This window comes from Coregonus lavaretus (assembly GCF_964263955.1).
Source record: "Coregonus lavaretus genome assembly, chromosome: 2".
Classification (NCBI taxonomy): Eukaryota; Metazoa; Chordata; class Actinopteri; order Salmoniformes; family Salmonidae; genus Coregonus; species Coregonus lavaretus.
In genome coordinates, this window is record NC_139989.1 from 43,352,540 (window position 1) to 43,372,042 (window position 19,503).

At 43.8% G+C, this 19,503-nt stretch overlaps 1 pseudogene across 1 annotated transcript in view; it reads right to left on the minus strand.

Annotated features, from left to right (window-relative positions):
* The window catches only part of LOC311139138, a 77,814-nt pseudogene extending 60,823 nt beyond the window's left edge, over positions 1-16,991 (minus strand). The window contains exons 1-3 of the transcript in view: positions 16,716-16,991; positions 1,395-1,562; positions 514-727 (exon numbers count right to left, since the gene is read on the minus strand). The product of the transcript in view is annotated as an uncharacterized misc_RNA (transcript). The remainder of the gene's footprint in view (positions 1-513; positions 728-1,394; positions 1,563-16,715) is intronic.
* Between the last annotated feature and the right edge of the window lie 2,512 nt (positions 16,992-19,503).

Below are 19,503 nucleotides of genomic sequence, written 5' to 3' on the forward strand. Positions count from 1 at the left end.
AGCCACTTACAGTCATGCGTGCATACATTTTTTTTTGTGTATGGGTGGTCCCGGGGATAGAACCCACTACCTTGGCGTTACAAGCGCCGTGCTCTACCAGATGAGCTACAGAGGACCACAGTTCTGGCAGGGTCAAGTCAAGCCATTGACCTTGTATTGTGAGCTAAGAACTCTATGGTACTAAGGTGATCTATGTGTGTCCTCTATGGCTCCGGGTCACTTAGGGTCAAGCACATTGTGTGAGCTGTGTGTGCCACGGTCAAGTAGGGCCAAGTGAGATCACATACTGAGGAAACTATATTTTGGGTCAGGTAGGGTCACATGATAGGGGATGATATGTTACGGTGATACCCAATGGCCAACCAAATGACATGATGCAGGTGAATCTCACCCACCATATTGGGTCTAATAATGTCAATGTGTGTCAATCATAAATCAGGGGCTTTAGGGTTCGGGTTTTGAGAAGAAGTCCCAGTCAAGAGCCAAGGACATCAGGCCAGGACTAGTACCCACTTTCCATCAGCCAGGTTGATCTTCTTGAAGATGGGGTAGAGCTCCGGGGAGGGCTGTCCCTGGTGGTCTTCGTACAGGAAGACAGGCGAGCGGCCCACCTCCAGCCCCAGCTGCTGTACACCCTGCTCATCATACACAGACAACAGGAAGAACTGGGAGTCCTTCTTTGCCCTCACTGTTGTCATCAGGGAGAAGTCCACAGGGAACGGCGAGTCTGGGGGAGGGGAGGAGGAACCATTGTTGTGGATGATATGGTTGACCTTTTCTACTCTGTTGTCCTCTGATGTGTTACATAATGTTACTGATGTTACTGTTTTTATGTAAAAATACATAATGCAATATCTGTATCCAATGAAATAATATTCAAGTCAGTCATACAGTCAGTCATACAGTCAGTCATGCAGTCAGTCATACAGTCAGTCATACAGTTAGTCATGCAGTCAGTCATACAGTCAGTCATGCAGTCAGTCATACAGTCAGTCATGCAGTCAGTCATACAGTCAGGCATACAGTCAGTCATACAGTCAGTCATGCAGTCAGTCATGCAGTCAGTCATACAGTCAGTCATACAGTCAGTCATACAGTCAGTCATACAGTGGAGAACACAGTAGGTAGCAACACACCACCCTGGGGACTCCTACACTGGCAAGACCCACTGCCCTTCCCAAAATAACAATATCACACATCTGAACTTCAATTAATAATAATAATGGCCTGTGCTACTACACCCTAAGACCTAAGCCCATGGAGAAGAGGGAGAGCAAAGTCAGGTCAGTTGTGTTATAGTGAAGCTTAGGATTCACTACAATTACCACACATACACCATGACTCAGACACATTGGATGTGTACTACATTACATATCTCTATAGATTGTTGTTACCTGGGAAGAGCTGTTTGGTGGGTGCACTGAGCTGGATGTTATTGTCTATCCTGTAGGCCATGTCTGTCTCCTCCATGTCCTTCCTGCTGGTGCAGAGGCCAGCCTCCATGGACACCCCCTCCATGTGGTCCGACAGCTCCAGCACCCGCAGCACATCGATGGGATCAGCTGCACACGAGAGAGAAGGAGACACGTCAGTACACAGTGTACTCAGTACAATAACACATACTTCAAATGAGAAATATGTCTTCACACCTTGTACTGAAACTATAGCCAAGCGAACAGATTTCTATAAGCTATGTGTCCAAATTTCTGTTCAGTTCCGCTAATGATACTCAGACATTTGAGGGAAAAACTAAATCATCATCATTTTGGACCTTAGGAGTCTCACAGCAGCTGTAAGTGTGTTGTTTTCGACCAGTACAGTCACCGATATGATATTTGGCTGTCTGGCTACACTTGGTGGTGGTAGGCTGTGTTCTTTGCAGCAGAGAGAACTGCCAGTTTGGAGGAGCTGGTGGGAACCTGTGTGTGTTTGTGTGTGTGTGTGTGTGTGTGTGTGTGTGTGTATGTGTGTGTGTGTGTGTGTGTACGTGCGTGCGTGTGTGTCTGTGTGTGTGGTGGGGGTGGGATTAGAGGAGACAGAGACAGGCCCACTCAGTGCTGAAAGCAGCAGTCCTGCAGGTGGCCTTCTGTTCCGTGGCTATTATTATGGGATCCAGCCATGACTCCGCCTACTGTATAATCCTGCGGTACACTACACACTGGGTCACACCTGACAGCTGACACCTGCCTAGAGCCAGCATCCCACAGCAAGACACCTCTCTCACCATCTCTCGCATTCACAATGTTTCACTGGCATGTGCAATCTTTCAGAAGTAACATGGGAATAAAAGATGTAGGAGTATGTACGAGTTCACACTACTGTATGTTCACCCCTTGATGATAATTAAAACATGCCTGTAGTTTATTTACAGTTGGCTGGTTAGTTGTGTTTGACCATTATGTTATTTTCTGTGTATAATGTGTTGTCACGAGGATGAGTCTGATCTGAGCTGTGCGCAATAAGGCTCCAACCAGCTGCTTTATGGGAGACTGTTTAAGGACATCACACACAGACAGACTACTGATGGGGGGAAAATGGATACAGTTACATATCTCGCTAGTATTTTGGACGATAATATGTCAATACTTTGACTCCAAGTTTCAATTAGAAATGTATTTTAGTTTTGCTAGGTAGCGCTCATCAGCTGGCTGTACCTGCGCCAAAACTCCTGTATTTTCATCCTATAGCTTGTTCTCCATCTTTTTAAATAGTGAGCCAACATGTTTTCAGCACATTTATTTCCATGACTGATCAACACTCATTTTCTCATTCTCTCTCTTGTCTCTCTGCAGCAGACATATAGTGAGCAATATGTTTGGAACATAAAATCACAATAAAATTGCAGTATCGAATCGCAATACATATAGAGTCGTGAGAATCGCAATACATTGTATCGATACCTAAGTATCGTGATAATATCATTTTGTGAGGTCCCTGGCAATTTCAGCCCTAACACAGACATAGACACACACAGCTTATGGGGAGACTGGCAATGCAGAATTTTGCATTCCAGCCATTTAAAATGAGGATCCTAAATTGAAATTGCCCCCCGTAGCTCTCTCTCTCCCCTCATCTCCCCACGCTACATGTTCTACTTTTCTTCTCTCTGTTAATTAAACATGTGGTGAGAGTGTAACTAGTGCCCACTCGCTGCTTGCAGAAAAACACCCTGTTAGCTTTTATGGCATTATTTTATTCGCAGCAGCTCAGATCTCACCCACAGAGTACCAATGGCATGGTAACAGGCTGCACTGTAAATAGGTTAAGCTGTAAATTAAAGCCAGACTGAGTCTGAAACACAATGGAAAACATCAGGTACTGATTTAAAGGTCCTTAAGACAGAGCAGCTTAAATTCTACTTTGATATTGGAGGCATACACAATCCCTATAAACGATTTAATTACAGGAGTTGCAGCTTGCTCCTAACAAACACAACTGTCCAAGCTTACGCACACTGTGACAGCCTTACAGACTTACTCATGCTAATGCTCATTCCCACAGTCCTCGCCTGCCCTCGCCCACACACAGACATTTATGATGTATTTTCAAATCCAGCCTAATTGCCCTGCTGTGAACCAAGAAGTAAATGTCAGTGAATAATTTATCAGGTCAAGCTGGTCACACACACACACGGTGCACACACACGGCGCGCATACACAGTGCACACACACACACACACACACACACACACACACACACAAACAAACACAAACACATAAACACACACACACACACACACACACAAACACAAACACATAAACACACACACACACACACACACACACACACACACACACACAAACACATAAACACACACACACACACACACACACACACACACACAAACACAAACACATAAACACACACACACACAGGTCATAAGGCAACGATGTTTGGAACAGCCAGAACAGCACTTTAATCTGCTACAGGCCTTTGGAGTGCTGTGTTACAGATGGACTCAAAACACCTGACAACTGGACACAAAACAACACTAACTCAATCACTCATTCAGTCTTGTCCAAACTACCAATCCCAAAGGCTCTCTAGTCCAAATTCTTCAATCTTCTGGGCTCTCTTGTCCTAACTATCCAATCCTCAAGGCTCTCTTGTCCAAACTGAGCATTTCCATCGAAAAGGACCCATGAGCACCAACATATGAAGTTCATAGGAGCGATATCAAATTGGGTGTCAAATGAAAGCTAATAGGCTAATAGAAAATCATAATAGTCACAAACAACAGTTGGGTCACCTGCTACCATCCTCTCTTCCACTGACATACTGTTATGTTCAGCTCATAACGGTTTTCTTTGTTGTCTGGTGGTCAAACCAAGAGTGTTAAAACAGTCTGAGTCTAGACAACCCTCCCTCTTTCTCCCTCTCTCACGCTCTCTGCCTCTCTCACTCACTCTGCAGTTAATGTCAACTCTACCAGCTCTTACTGACACCTACCCATGAGCCCCCTCTCTTTCTATTTACTGTAACCAGCATCCTCACCCACTCAGCACAGACCGACACCAGACGTACATGGATGTTGAAAGATAGTTGAAATGTAGTCAGTCCACCCTGGCCTTGACGTTCACGTCCACAGCCGGACCGGACTGGACCAAATCTGAACCTATCATAGAATTATGTTTTTCCTCTAGTTTGGATAGCACAGTACAGTGCAGTACAGTACAGTGAGTAGAGCACAGTAGAGTACAGTACAACATGGAATTGCCCACTATCAAATCCCTGGGCTCTCTTGGCCAAATTCTTCAATCCCCTGGGCTCTCTAATCCGAACTATCCAGTCTAATCACAGCACCAGAACAACACACTTACTTGATTACCCGAGACGATATGAATGATGATAAATCTGAAGAGCAGTAATGTCTGAACATGGTATTCGTAAACCCATGGAAATATTATGTAAAGCATAACTAATGTATAACATAACACAGCATACATAACCAAACAAAACATCCACATGACTAATGTACAGAGAGCCTTCTATCTGACCTTCGACCTCAGACAGCAGTCCAAACGTGCAACGCCATGTGGGAAAACAATGAGAAGAGAAGGAGAAATTCCTCTTCTGAAAGAAACAATCTTCACAATGACGTGCCAGACACACACACACACACACACACACACACACACACACACACACACACACACACACACACACACACACACACACAGAGAGATACTCCACATAACTTTGTTTAACAAAGAACAACACTAAAGCCAAAGACAAGACTCAGAAATATTCAAATGTATATAAAACATTCAACTATTTTGGACGGCAATCATTAAAAATGCAAGAGATGGAATTAATAGCTGATAGAGACGCCGAGAGAATACAGAGACCAGATTATCTCTATCATTCTGGGAACAAGAAGGAAGGAATTCATCAGGGAGGGGATAAAAGGGCTACAACATCCCAGCGACCAGAAACAGACAGGGGCAAATCAAACACAGCAGTGACACAGATGGACGGCTGAGTGTTAACCTCTCACCCCCCCCCCCCTGCCTCCTACCCTACTGTCCCAGAGCCACCATTGTTCCCACAGTACAGCAGCAACAGTAGCTCCATGGGGGCATTTCCACAGGCCTGGGGAATGTTCCTTCTCCTCCTCTCCTCTCCCCTGGCATGGTGTCGTAAAGCACCCCTGGGCGAGCAGAGCAGTAGGCAGGACGCCATGTGAGGTCTGGAGCCGCCCCAACATCAACAGTGATTGACTCCTCAGGACTGGCTCTGTCTGTCTGTCATATGCCAACACATTTCTATTCAAATCTACATGTCTGTCCTACAGCGATTCTTCCTCTGCCAGCATCATCTGTATGAATCTCATTAGACCTCCTAATAATCCTTACCTCACCTTACCTGTTGGAGTCATTACATGTTTGTAGAATGGGTTTTATCTCCCTAGCTTAGACTGAGTCAGTGATACATATACCACATCTAGTGATGTGAATTATACTGTATGTGTGGTTCTGGCCATGCAGAAATAGAGATAAAGGAGTGCTTTGTTAGAACAAGATGTTTTCCAATGCCACATAAGGTCAGAGTTCAATCATACTGTACAGTTGAAGTCGGAAGTTTACATACACCTTAGCCAAATACATTTAAATTCAGTTTTTCACAATTCCTGACATTTAATCCTAGTAAAAATGCTCTGTTTAAGGTCAGTTAGGATCACAACTTTATTTTAAGAATGTGAAATGTCAAAATAATAGTAGAGGGAATTATTTATTTTAGCTTTTATTTCTTTCATCACATTCCCAGTGGGTCAGAAGATTACATACACTCAATTAGTATTTGGTAGCATTGCCTTTAAATTGTTTAACTTGGGTCAAACGTTTCAGGTAGCCTTCCACAAGCTTCCCACAATAAATTGGGTGAACTTTGGCCCATTCCTCCTGACAGAGCTGGTGTAACTGAGTCAGGTTTGTAGGCCTCCTTGCTCGCACATACTTTTTCAGTTCTGCCCACACATTTTCTATAGGATTGAGGTCAGGGCTATGTGATGGCCATTCCAATACCTTGACTTTGTTGTCCTTTAGCCATTTTGCCACAACTTTGGAAGTATGCTTGGGGTCATTGTCCATTTGGAAGACCCATTTGCGACCAAGCTTTAACTTCCTGACTGATGTCTCGAGATGTTGCTTCAATATATCCACATCATTTTCCTTCCTCATGATGCCATCTATTTTGTGAAGTGCACCAGTCCCTCCTGCAGCAAAGCACCCCCACAGCATGATGCTGCCACCCCCGTTCTTCACGGTTGGAATGGTGTTCTTCGGCTTGCAAGCAACCCCCTTTTTCCTCCAAACATAACGATGGTCATTATGGCCAAACAGTTCTATTTTTGTTTCATCAGACCAGATGACATTTCTCCAAAAAGTACGATCTTTGTCCCCATGTGCAGTGGCAAACCGTAGTCTAGCAGTGGCTTCTTCCTTGCTCTGCGGCCTTTCAGGTTATGTCGATATAGGACTCGTTTTACCGTGGATATAGATACTTTTGTATCTGTTTCCTCCAGCATCTTCACAAGGTCCTTTGCTGTTGTTCTGGGATTGATTTGCACTTTTCGCACCAAAGTACGTTCATCTCTAGGAGACAGAACGCGTCTCCTTCCTGAGCGGTATGCGGTATGACGGCTGCGTGGTCCCATGGTGTTTTTACTTGCATACTATTGTTTGTACTGATGAACGTGGTACCTTTAGGCGTTTGGAAATTGCTCCCAAGGATGAACCAGACTTGTGGTGGTCTACAATTTATTTTCTGAGGTCTTGGCTGATTTCTTTTGATTTTCCCATGATGTCAAGCAAAGGGGCACTGAGTTTGAAGGTAGGCCTTGAAATACATCCACAGGTACACCTCCAATTGACTCAAATTATGTCAATTAGCCTATCAGAAGCTTCTAAAGCCATGACATCATTTTCTGGAATTTTCCAAGCTGTTTAAAGGCACAGTCAACTTAGTGTATGTAAACTTCTGACCCACTGGAATTGTGATAAAATGAATTATAAGTGAAATAATATGTCTGTAAACAATTGTTGGAAAAATGTGTCATGCACAAAGTAGATGTCCTAACCGACTTGCCAAAACTATAGTTTGTTAACAAGAAATTTGTGGAGTGGTTGAAAAACGAGTTTTAATGACTCCAACCTAAGTGTATGTATACTTCCGACTTCAACTGTACATATTTTCCACTCTCACCAAATTCCAGCACTCATCTAGCGAGCATGGCACTGAGTGTACAGCACACATCCCACGTGTGACATTTGAGTCTTCTTCCTCCCGTCTCTGTGTCTCTTCTGGTCCTCCCTGCTGTTCCACTCCTCTCTAAGACCATGAATCACTCAGCCTGTGTGTGTCTGAGAACAACATGTCCTCTCTAGTCCTCCTCTCCCGGCCCTGGCTGACAGACAGAACAGGCCTCAGTAGGCCCCACTAACTCCCTCCCTCACAGAGCTCCCTCTGTCCACTGCTAATGTTACAAAACAATAGTGTGACAGTACTATACTACATGTTCTAAACACCTTTCATATATGTCCTGCAGGCAGGAGGATTGGCCACTATCTCAGCTCTATCACACATGGACATCATTTGTTCTCTGTCCTCGACCGCTTTTCTGAAGACATTCCCATAGTATGCTACTAAAACTCTCTATCTCTCTTTCTCCCTCTCTTTCTCTCTCTCTTTCTCTGCATACAACTGAGCACCACCACCTCTATCATGCATGAACATTCATGTAATCAGTGTGGTCTCTATTCAACCTCTTCTCTGAAGACATTAATTCCCCTCTGATATGAGTCACTTCCACTCCTGAAAAAGGCAACAATACCAACATTGTTCAAACACAATCACGCCTGTTAACGGGGGATTTCTCCATCTGAGCATCAGGGCCACACTGTAAAAAAGCCAATTTAACCAATTGCTTTATCAGCGTTATTCTGTGAGTTGAGTGGACTTCAAAAGGACAAGAATTTGAGTTAATGTGTTAAAGTTTGTTTACTCAACTAATTCTGCTCGAAGTGAGCTGAATTTAAACAAGCTTGTTGAGTAAAATTACTAATTCATGTTTGCTCAAAACCACACCCATTAGTATCATATTTCTCAGCATGCTCTATTGTAGGTTGATTTTCAGAATTGTTTGTTTCAATACCTGTGTTTTGCATGTACATTGATTTGTTGATTAATCTTACGCTACACAAACATAAATAACATACCTTTTTCTAAACAAATCCAATCTGTTAGAAGTTGGACTTATTGCACCTGCTACTGAGATAGCAGTTCAAATTGTTGGATATCCTCACTTGCAGGCTTGATGAGGCCTGTACACCAGGAGTTTCAGACTACTGTGTTAGGGTGTAACCAGGGGTGAAAGTAAGATTTCATTTCTTACTGGTACAGGATTCCCCATGTGTGCTCCCTATAAAAAAAAAAGGTTTTATAGTAATCATAGAATTACATATAGAATCCCTATTAATTTAATAGGATCTCTGTTGACCTAGTAGGCCTACTAAAGATTGGTCATATAACTTTTGTAAATTACCTTTTAATGTGGCATAAACACAACCCGTCATGATGTTTTCATCTGATTGTCAAACAATCACATAAAACAAACGCTCATGTAGGCTACCCGCGCACGTTCGTTCACTCACAAAATAATTCCAGCATCCAAACAGTGCACTGCGCACCCACAATTTCATGAATGGAAAGAGACATCTGTTATAAAACACCTAAACGTGTATTGTAATGACATTCTGTGATTGTCATTAGGCCTAAACTTGTAGCCTGAATTGCGTCCACTGCTGTCCGCTAGCGTCGCGGTATAAGCCACTCATCTCCGCCACAACACAATTTGGAGCGTATACCACCGGGTTTCAAGTCAATACGCTCATTTTTCATGTGGCTGACATGCGGTAATGTTAAATAATGGTGTAATAGTCTATATTTTCTTGGTATTTTGTGTTAATTATTGTGATAGGCTCACGTTTTACCGGTACGGCGTACCCCCACTATTTATTTATCAGGGACGCCCTACCGGACCGTAACGGCTTACTTTCACCCCTGGGTGTAACTAGGCCCTCAAAGGAAGGCCTTATGATATACACTATATATACAAAAATATGTGGACACCCCTTCAAATTAGTGGATTTGGCTATTTCAACCACACCTGTTGCTGACAAGTGTATAAAATCAAGTACACAGCCATGCAATCTCCTTAGACATTGGCAGTAGAATGGCCTTACTGAAGAGCTTAGTGACTTTCAACGTAGCACCATCATTGGATGCCACCTTTCCAACAAGTCAGTTCGTAAAATTTCTGCCCTGCTAGAGCTGCCCCGCTCAACTGTAAGTGCTGTTATTGTGAAGTGGAAACATCTTGGAGCAACAACGGCTCAGCCGCGAAGTAGGCCACACAAGCTCACAGAATGGGATCGCCGAGTGCTGAAGCGCGTAGTGTGTAAAAATCGTCTGTCCTCGCTTGCAACACTCAATACCGAGTTCCAAACTGCCTCTGGAAGCAACATCAGCACAAGAACTGTTCATCGGGAGCTTCATGAAATGGGTTTCCATGGCCGAGCAGCCGCACACAAGCCTAAGATCACCATGCGCAATGCCAAGCGTCGGCTGGAGTGGTGTAAAGCTCACCGCCATTGGACTCTGGAGCAGTGGAAACGCGTTCTCTGGAGTGATGAATCATGCTTCACCATCTGCCAGTCCGGACAGACGAATCTGGGTTTGGCGGATGCCAGGAGAACGCTACCTGCCCCAATGCATAATGCCAACTGTAAAGTTTGGTGGATGAGAAGTAATGGTCTGGGGCTGTTTTTCATGGTTCGGGCTAGGCCCCTTAGTTCCAGTGAAGGGAAATCTTAACGCTACAGCATACAATTACATTCTAGATGATTCTGTGCTTCCAACTTTGTGGCAACAGTTTGGGGAAGGTTCTTTTCTGTTTCAACATGACAATGCCCCCGTGCACAAAGCGAGGTCCATACAGAAATGGTTTGTCAAGATCGGTGTGGAAGAACTTGACTGGCCTGCACAGAGCCCTGACCTGAACCCCATCGAACACCTTTGGGATTAATTGGAACGCAGACTGCGAGCCAGGCCTAATCGCTCAACATCAGTGCCCGACCTCACTAATGTTCTTGTGACTGAATGGAAGTCCAGGCAGCAATGTTCCAACATCTAGTGGAATTCCTTCCCAGAAGAGTGGAAACTGTTATAGCAGCAAAGGGGGAACCAACTCCATATTAATGCCCAGGATTTTGGAATGATATGTTCGATGAAACATACTTTTGGTCATGTAGTGTATATAATGTAGAGTTTACTTTTAAAGATAACATATTCACTTAGACACTTGGTGAAGGCTACAGGACTGAAAGCTATTGAATACAACAACCATGTCCGGTCGCTAACAAATACAGACATTGGTGGTAACTACAATTCATCAAAAGGTAAGGCACACTGGAAAATATGCAAATAAGGTAGAATCAATTCTCAAGGTGAATTGTATGTTCACTTAACCTTAAATTATAAGTTGAGTGAACCTATAATTCAACTTGAGAATGTATGTTGGTTCAGCTCATGTTGAGCAAACACAATCCTATTGCAGCTGGTTGACATACAATTGTACATTGAATCAACTTCAAATGCTATTGTGTTGAGCAAACTCAACATCTTTTTTTTACAGTGCAGAAACAAACTTGGCTGAGAATGTTTCCCAGAGCATCACACCCTGCGGTGAGGAGACATTTCCAGTTGCATTGGGTGTAATGTGGGATCTTTTGGGATATGCATTAGAGTTCAAATAGTATTTGTTTTCTTTCAAATACTTTGAGCGTTTGATTGGGCCTACCTGCAGTGCCAGATGGACAGGCCAGGGTCTGCACTTTTGGGACTATTCCACTGATTCAATTGCACCAAGTAGTTGACAGAAAACACATTTGAATCCAGATCTGATTTGGTGTTCTGTGTGATGTTTTGAGATATGCAGATCGCTCTGCCTTTATCTGCATATTACGCACATGTTTCCGGATGTTTAAAGAACTGCACATGTCAGCCATATGTAAGTCAAGTCTTTGTATATGGACACAGGCCTTCATAATCCTACATAATCCTTTCATCCTTTGCTTCATCCTTTTAACATGTCATGTTGCATTGAAAGTCTTCAGTGATGTTTCTGCATAAAAGTTGGTGATTGGTAATACGTGAATACAGATTGATGGGCAGTAAAAGTGAAGAAACGAGGGTCAGGAGAAAGTGTCTAGAACAGCACTGACAGCATCTCTCAGAACCTCCAAGAGGGGCTAGAATTAAATCAAACGACCCTAAGACTGACCTCTGACCTCTGTAGGTCATGGGTCACTGTGGTGTGGACAGCAGAGGTGCTGAGATGAGGAGAAGAGAGGGGAGGGGGAACAAGAGAACAGGGGCACACCAGAAACATGCTCCCACACCACCACACACACTCATGTCCACATTCATCCACATTAAACCATATTCTACATGTTAGTTTGATTGAGCACTCATAGGCCTACTCACACACATAGGCCTACTCACACACATAGGCCTATAGCTGAACACACACACACCCAGTCAAACGAATAAACAACCAAAAAGAGCACATACACACACAGTACACACAAAAACACACTTTGTAACAAAATAAAACCATAATAACACACAACCCACGCCATAAAATCAGGTCAATACTATAAACATTGTGGTTTGTTGTCCGCCTCTCAGTGTATGTCGACTGCTCAATCTGCTGCTCTGTCCTTGTCTGTCCATCTGTCTGTCTATCATCGGTCTGTCTGTGAAACCCACTCTTTACTCACTTTCAAACAGAGAAGGAGAGATAGGCTAGAACCGCGGAACGGAGAATCAGATATGTCCACCATCAAGCGGACGGGTCTTGTTAAAAGGTTTACATGGAGAGACAGAGAAATGTGTTGTGCTGGAAGAATTCTTCATGTTGATTGGGCTGTGGGGCTGGGGCTAGCACTGGGTCTGCTTTGAGTTATCACTGGGGCGCTTGGGAGCCATTCAAACCGTTGGTTGTGTGGGAGACTGACGTGGAATCCTCCGCCTGCTGCTGCTATGCTGCTGAACCCTAGCTCTCCTCTCTCCTACATGCTCCAACACACACACACAATACACACACACACTCCTCCATGCTCCAACAGCTCAGGAACACGGACAGAACATGTGTGAGCCTGACAGATCTGAGCATGTCGGTTCTTTCACTGATATGCATTCAGTCCATACTGTACTGTACAGTACAAGCCCACTTATAATAACAGTCTCCTTCAGGCCAACTTTGTCTCTACATTACCCCTTCGCATATTCGTAACAGTGATTACTCTGTGAGTAGTGAATGTGGGTCAGTAGCTAATCTCAGTGGCAAGGCTTATGGTCAGTGTGTGTGTGTGTGTGAATGTGTGTGTAGAGGAGTGTGTGTGTGGAGAGTGTGTGTTGTCGGGACAGATTTGAGTTTGGTTCCACATCTCCCTTCCTCACACGTCATCCTGACATTCTTCTAGCTCCACAGTTTGTTCTGCTGGTGTTTGCTCACTGCATGAGATGAGGGCCAGATTGACCTACTGCTGCTGCTGGCCCCATAGAGGAAACACCTGCTCCGGGGCTCACACCCCCTCTCTGTCCACTGTCCACTGTACACACACACTCACACGGAGAGACACTCGCATACACGCACACACGCACACACACACACACGCACACACAGACCACACACACAAATACAAAAGATTCCAGTCAATTCTTATAGTCATTCACTCTCTCAAATATCAAAACATTGAGGTATCATGTTGTGCAATCCCAGAGCTCCGGCAACCAAAACATACCACTCTCTTCCTTCACAAACATGCTACATGCATTGTACATGTGTACTTGTACAGCACAGGTGGTTGGTGGCACCTTAATTGGGGAGGATGGGTTCGTGGTAATGGCTGGAGCGGAGTAGGTGGAATAGTATCAAATACATCAAATGCATGATTTCCATGTGTTTGATGCCATTCCATTTACTCCGTTCCAGCCATTATTATGAGCCGTCCTCCCCACAGCAGCCTCCGCTGTTGTACAGGCAGATTCTCTTTGTTCACTCCACTCAGATGTTGATGATAACTTGATGCATTTCTTGCTATTGTAAAGCTGACTTACTGTGGTTCATGTTGCATTATACCCTGCTAAAGTTTACTACCTGGTATCAGCGCTTACTGTAATGGACACTGACTGGACCGTTTGAAGAGGACGTTGTATCCAAGTGAAAACATCCAGGCCATCAGTATAATTTGACTTGTATATTGTTAAGATAAGACTGCAGATAGTTTTGGTCAGATAGCTAACTAACTGTCAAGATTCCCTAGGAGGTTAACATATGATATATGGCTCTGATAAGGCTTAACCTGGAATAAAGGCCTGTATTACAGGCTGGGGGACACCACAGAGAGAGAGGACTGTTCATATGGGTCTCTTTGTGTCACCATTCTTCTAAGAGAGGCATGAGCTGTCTGATGCTCTGAAACATTGAGACCCGTAGCTGAGCTGGGGGAGGAGTGCTTCTTCTTCTGTTTCTGGAAGCCAGATGTTTATCGCTTAGTATAGATTTGAGACAGGCACCATGAGATGTTTGATATTATTTACACATATTGGATGTCAGGGGATTCCTATTCCTAACAGTTTTGCAGACAAAGGCTAAATGGCATCCAAGATCCACACCAACAGACCAGGGGAGACATCTTGTTTCAGGTGAAGATAATAACAAGCACTTCAGCATCTTTTCATGTTTCAATTCTTTCCATTAGGAACATGATTCTTGTGACAGCGGATGCCAGTAGCACTAACCGGCATCAAACTTTCCGCTCCTCTTTTTAGTTTATTTCTAAAATTCTTTTTTCATTGGTTTCTATTTTCCAAGGCTCATTTGTATCGTGATCAAAGAGGAACATGACTTGTCCTCTCTTCTGGGAGTCTGGTGCAGGATCAGCAAGGCGGCTGGATCAAATAGGATTCAGAGAGGGGGCTGCACGCGTGAATTCCTCTCTGTCATACTGCCAGGACGGGGAAGGCAGGGGGAGGCAGGGGGGGACACAGGGAGGGGACACAGGAAGGGAGGAGAATGTATATGAGGAGATGCAGCATATGAAATCAAAACAAACCCCCTCTTTCCGGTGTCTTTGAACAGCATTAGAAAAAGAAGAGAAAAGAAAAGAAAGAAGAGATTGAAAAACTGTGAAGGAACAGAGGAACAGAGGAGTCACAAACTGTGGACGTGTGCAAGAATGTCTCTCTTCCTGTCGTCAAACATGACTACAAAGTACAGTCATGATGCTCTCACATGCAGTGCACACACAGAGCACATGTGAAAACATTCTCCCACTCATCCTGCCCCGGTCCATACATTATCAAACATCATCACTTATCCTGTACTGTCATATCAGCACAGCAGAGCAACACCATACAATTCCCCAAAGATCCAACACATTCAAGCCACCATAATATTCTCTGACTCACTCTACCACCTCTCATTACAGACACCAAAACGAACAACAGGGTCTCAAATAAGTAAGCCTTTGACGGTAAAGTCTAGCCTCTATAATGGAGCACCTGCAAAGAAACAGTTAAATGCTGCGGGTCTAAGATACTCAAAACACTACCAGAGGGCATAGCTATATTGCTGCTCATAGCAGGCCTAATAGCCCCAGTGTGGTGGGGTGCGGGCAGACATCTAGTTGAGTTCAGTCTCTCAGTTCAAACTGTCATCTGACGTTTTTATTTTATATAATGGCTTCATACCTGCAGTGGCAGGTGAGCATGCCCATAAGCCTGTGACCAGGCCAAAAACATAGAAAGGCCTCACCATATCTTTGTTTATGTAGGTAGTACATGGAGACATGTTGTAATGGCTCCAGAACTAAACGCAACAGAAAGCAGCTCCTTCCAATCAGGGTGTGCATACACTAATTTTGCAGCTGGTCAAAACCCAAGACACAAATTCTCGATAATACCTTATTTCCTCCATAGTATCTAATCCTATTAAAATCTGATATATTAATGAGCTGGATCTAGAATATCAAAGGAATAAAGTTAGACATAAAGGTTAATAGGGAAACTGAAATGCTCCATCTCCATCTTATCATACCAATTACACAATAACAACACTGTCATAAAGAAAGCAAAATGTGTTATAAATGAATAAATTATTAGCAAATGGCTCTAAGACAGGTTTTTATGATGAATAGTCATACCAAGCTCCTTTTCGTGAAGCCTATGTGAGCACCTTTTAAACAGCTCCATGCCAGGAATTTTAATCTACTAAGGTCCGTCAGTGTTCTGCCATTCACCTCCATCTCAAACCAACATTAAACCGTTTCACAGCAAACCGACACTGGTCTCGAGCAAACTCAAACATGACATCAGAGTGTTCCAGGGATAATCGCTTCCCCCCTCCCTCACAGAGAAAGCCGAGCCCAATATCCAAATTGATGAAGCATACAAGAATGGACATGGGTTAGAGGACACATGAATATTCAAACACAAAACGATGCTAAATTAGTATGATTAACATGCAATGAGAGAAATTGGACAAACTGAGGGAACCATCCATCACACACACCACCAATGCGCAGTGACGCGAATAATAGACTATACATTATGAATAATGCTTGATTTATAAAACCTATACTTCTTGATTTATAAAATTATGTTTTACATTTAAAAAAATACTTTAAAATGCCAAAATACAGCGAGGGGAAGAGTTAAATGTTGCATTATTTTAAGTGGTTTAACAAAGCATTAAATACTGCTTTCGAGATTAATCCCGAGCCGGAGCAACCCAGCTAACAAATTAAATCCAGCATCGCCAAATATCCAATGAGATCAGACGGAGCCTTTCATAATTTCATTATTATTAATAATAATAATATAATAATTATTATGCAGCTAGCAAAATATTACCGAGTGCGAAGTTGCGAACAAATTCATACCTTATAAAGTTTTGTTTGGTGTCTGTTGAAGTGTCCAGAACTTTGTATAAAGAAATGGGGTAGCAAGTGCAAGACAACCGAACATGAACTTCTGTAGCCTATTATCAACAAAGAAAATGAATAAAAGGGTCCACTATCCTTGTCAATCCATACAATTAAACGATCACTTTTTATTTATTAGCAGGTGTATTCCAACAGATACTTTACCAGCTTGTGCCGTAGTTGCGTGGAGCATTATAACAAGAAATAGCGGTATTCTCCTGCACTCCGCCGTCCTCTTTAAACGGTCCATCTTTCAGAGCAGAGACCCCCTTGCATCCGCCACAGAACTTTATAATACAAAACTAGATGATAAGGAGCTACGTAGCCATGCGTAGTGGAGGGAAAGAAACCAGGGCCGCGCTCGAGCAGTGCGCATTCGCTCTGCAGTTTCGCTTGCTTAGTTTTTTTGGAGCATCCTCTCCTCTCTTCACTCTGTCCCTCATTCAATTTCTCCCATCTCACCCTCACTCTCTCTCGCTCCCCTCCCTCCTCCTTCTTTCCCTCCCATGGGACGGTGTCTCGCGACTCTGGGGGGAAAGGATGAAAAACGATGCTTCCAGAGGTCTACTGCTGGTAATTTGCTATGTCGCTCCTGTATTACTGATGATCAGTGATCCTGTTAGACTCAGCACTTCCTTTCACCGTTACTGCTCAGTGTTACTTATCATGCTGCAAGATCTTACAAACTTTCTGTCTGTTACTGGGCCTGGGGGTCCGCAGAGTTACTGCAGGGTGTCCGAGTAAATATACAGTATATATATATCTATTTTAAAGCACAAGCAAGTACCAGTTGTGGCAAGTACCACTGGCTGCTGGTAAGCTTTCTTGACTTGGTCATCAATTTTTGCCAACACATGGATAACCTTTGTTAAACCAGCTAAACAGCTGCTATCTACCTATTCATTTTAAAATGTTGATTTTTCCTTGTCATTATCATTCACCTGATGATATTGTTGCATGATAGGGGTTCCTTGGTCGCCGGTTTGCCTGGGCGGCAGTCACTGGGCAAGAAAAGTTTGAAGACCCCTGTGTTACTGGGTATCAATTTCCTCAATTGTCAAACCTGTGGATCATTCAGCAGGCTGAGGCCAGGTTTTAGTGTAGGCCTATAACAAAACTGTTGTAATTTTATGATGATGGTGATTAATTTTGATGTTCATCAGCAAAAGAGACAAATCCATTATGATTATGATGTTGAAATGAACTTTCTAAATGTGTACAATCGTACACCATACACCAATGTATAGCCATAAACGTCCTCATACACCAAAACGTGTTTTTGTCAGCAGGTTAGAGCCTTGGCTCACACAACACAGCCGGAGGACGCATCCATCCAAGCTTTGAACTTCACAGCAATAAATCAAAGAGGGGGAGTGAGTCACAGCTCAACACCCCTGGCCAGTTCAAGGAGTACGATCCCAGGTTGACTCTAGAACAGGGGAGGTTATCTCTCCCATCAGCCATCACTCTAATCTCATTCCCCCATTGTTGCAATGTCATCCCTCCAACGCTCCTTCAAGCAGCAGCCTGACTATGCTATGTCTGGGAGCCATGGGGACCATCTCACCTATAGACTCCAGCTCTGGGAGGTGAGAGGCCATGGAGGCTGACAGGTCAGAAATGTCTGGGCCCAGTGCTACTTGTCCATACCCAGATCCCCTGCCGACTCCACAATCCCAATTTAAGGTCCGACGATCGATCATGGCGTGGTCCTCTAATTGTGGTCTACATGTGTTTGATCATGTTGGTCTCGTCACCTTGAAAGAGACGGTCTCCCTATTTGTGAAAAGATTCAGATTTCACGAAGCAGGAAAAAAGCAGTTGTATATACGACCTGTCAACTCTTGCCGGAATATTGAAGATAGTTTTTGTATGTTCCCCCGATTTTCCAAGGAACGTGTTTTTACAGGGATATCCCCATATTCTTTGTCCTCACAGACCTTGGTATGCTAACAATTGGGACCCTGTTGTGAGCCTTTATACAGTGTGAAGTGTCATGCCAAAAGCCCAGAAACCCATGACTTGAGGGTTCGGTTTAGACATGCTGCTCTTCAGAATAAGCCTTACGAAGAGCTTGTCTAATTGGAGAATTAACAGAATTGACATCACCATAGGCCCAGGCCACGACAGGCCCTCTGTATAGGGGCCAGGAGGAACTAAGACAGTTCCAGCTCCTCATATTTAAAATGTGGATGAGCCGAGCACAACCCTGCTTCTCCTCAAAGCCACCTCTCAAGGGGAGCCGAGAGAAGACAAGTCTCTAACCACAACGAGAGGGAAAGGGAGGATATCCCACTCAATTTCACAATCCCCCCTTTTATTCACTAATGCTGCTTTTAATTTAGGACCCTGGCTAAATATGAAACTGTTTGAAATGCTACAGACTCGCTTTAGAGGAAATAGCGTGGTGAAAACAAGCAACATGTTGCATCCTTGTTGTTCCATTTAGAAAACACAAGTAAATGTTTAGCAAAATTCGATAACACTGCATAAGTTTGCATGCCGGACAATAGGGCATCCAGTCAATGAGGGCATGACAGTGCATTTCAGTGATAATCTCTTATAAAGCCATGAAGAATGGCAAAAACACATGAGGGAGAGTCATATCTAGAGGGACTACAGAACGGGCCTGGGAGTGAAGGGTGGAATAACGAGGCCCAGAAACACGCAGATAACTCCTGCCCCTCACACCCCAGCACAGGGCTTAGCTCCCTTGAGTCAGAACCACATTCCTGGCAGGTTTTAGCAGATAGTTACTAAGAGTGCAGTGGTTACTCTGAGCACTGTGTGAGAAATACTTCCAGAGCCATGTGCTGTGTACCAACAGTCCTCCCAGGACTGTACTGCACTCTGCGCTGCTAGAGACCAAAACAGATCATTTTTTTAATTTTAGCAGACGCTCTTATCCAGAGCGACTTAAAGTTAGTGAGTGCATACATTTTTCATACTTGCC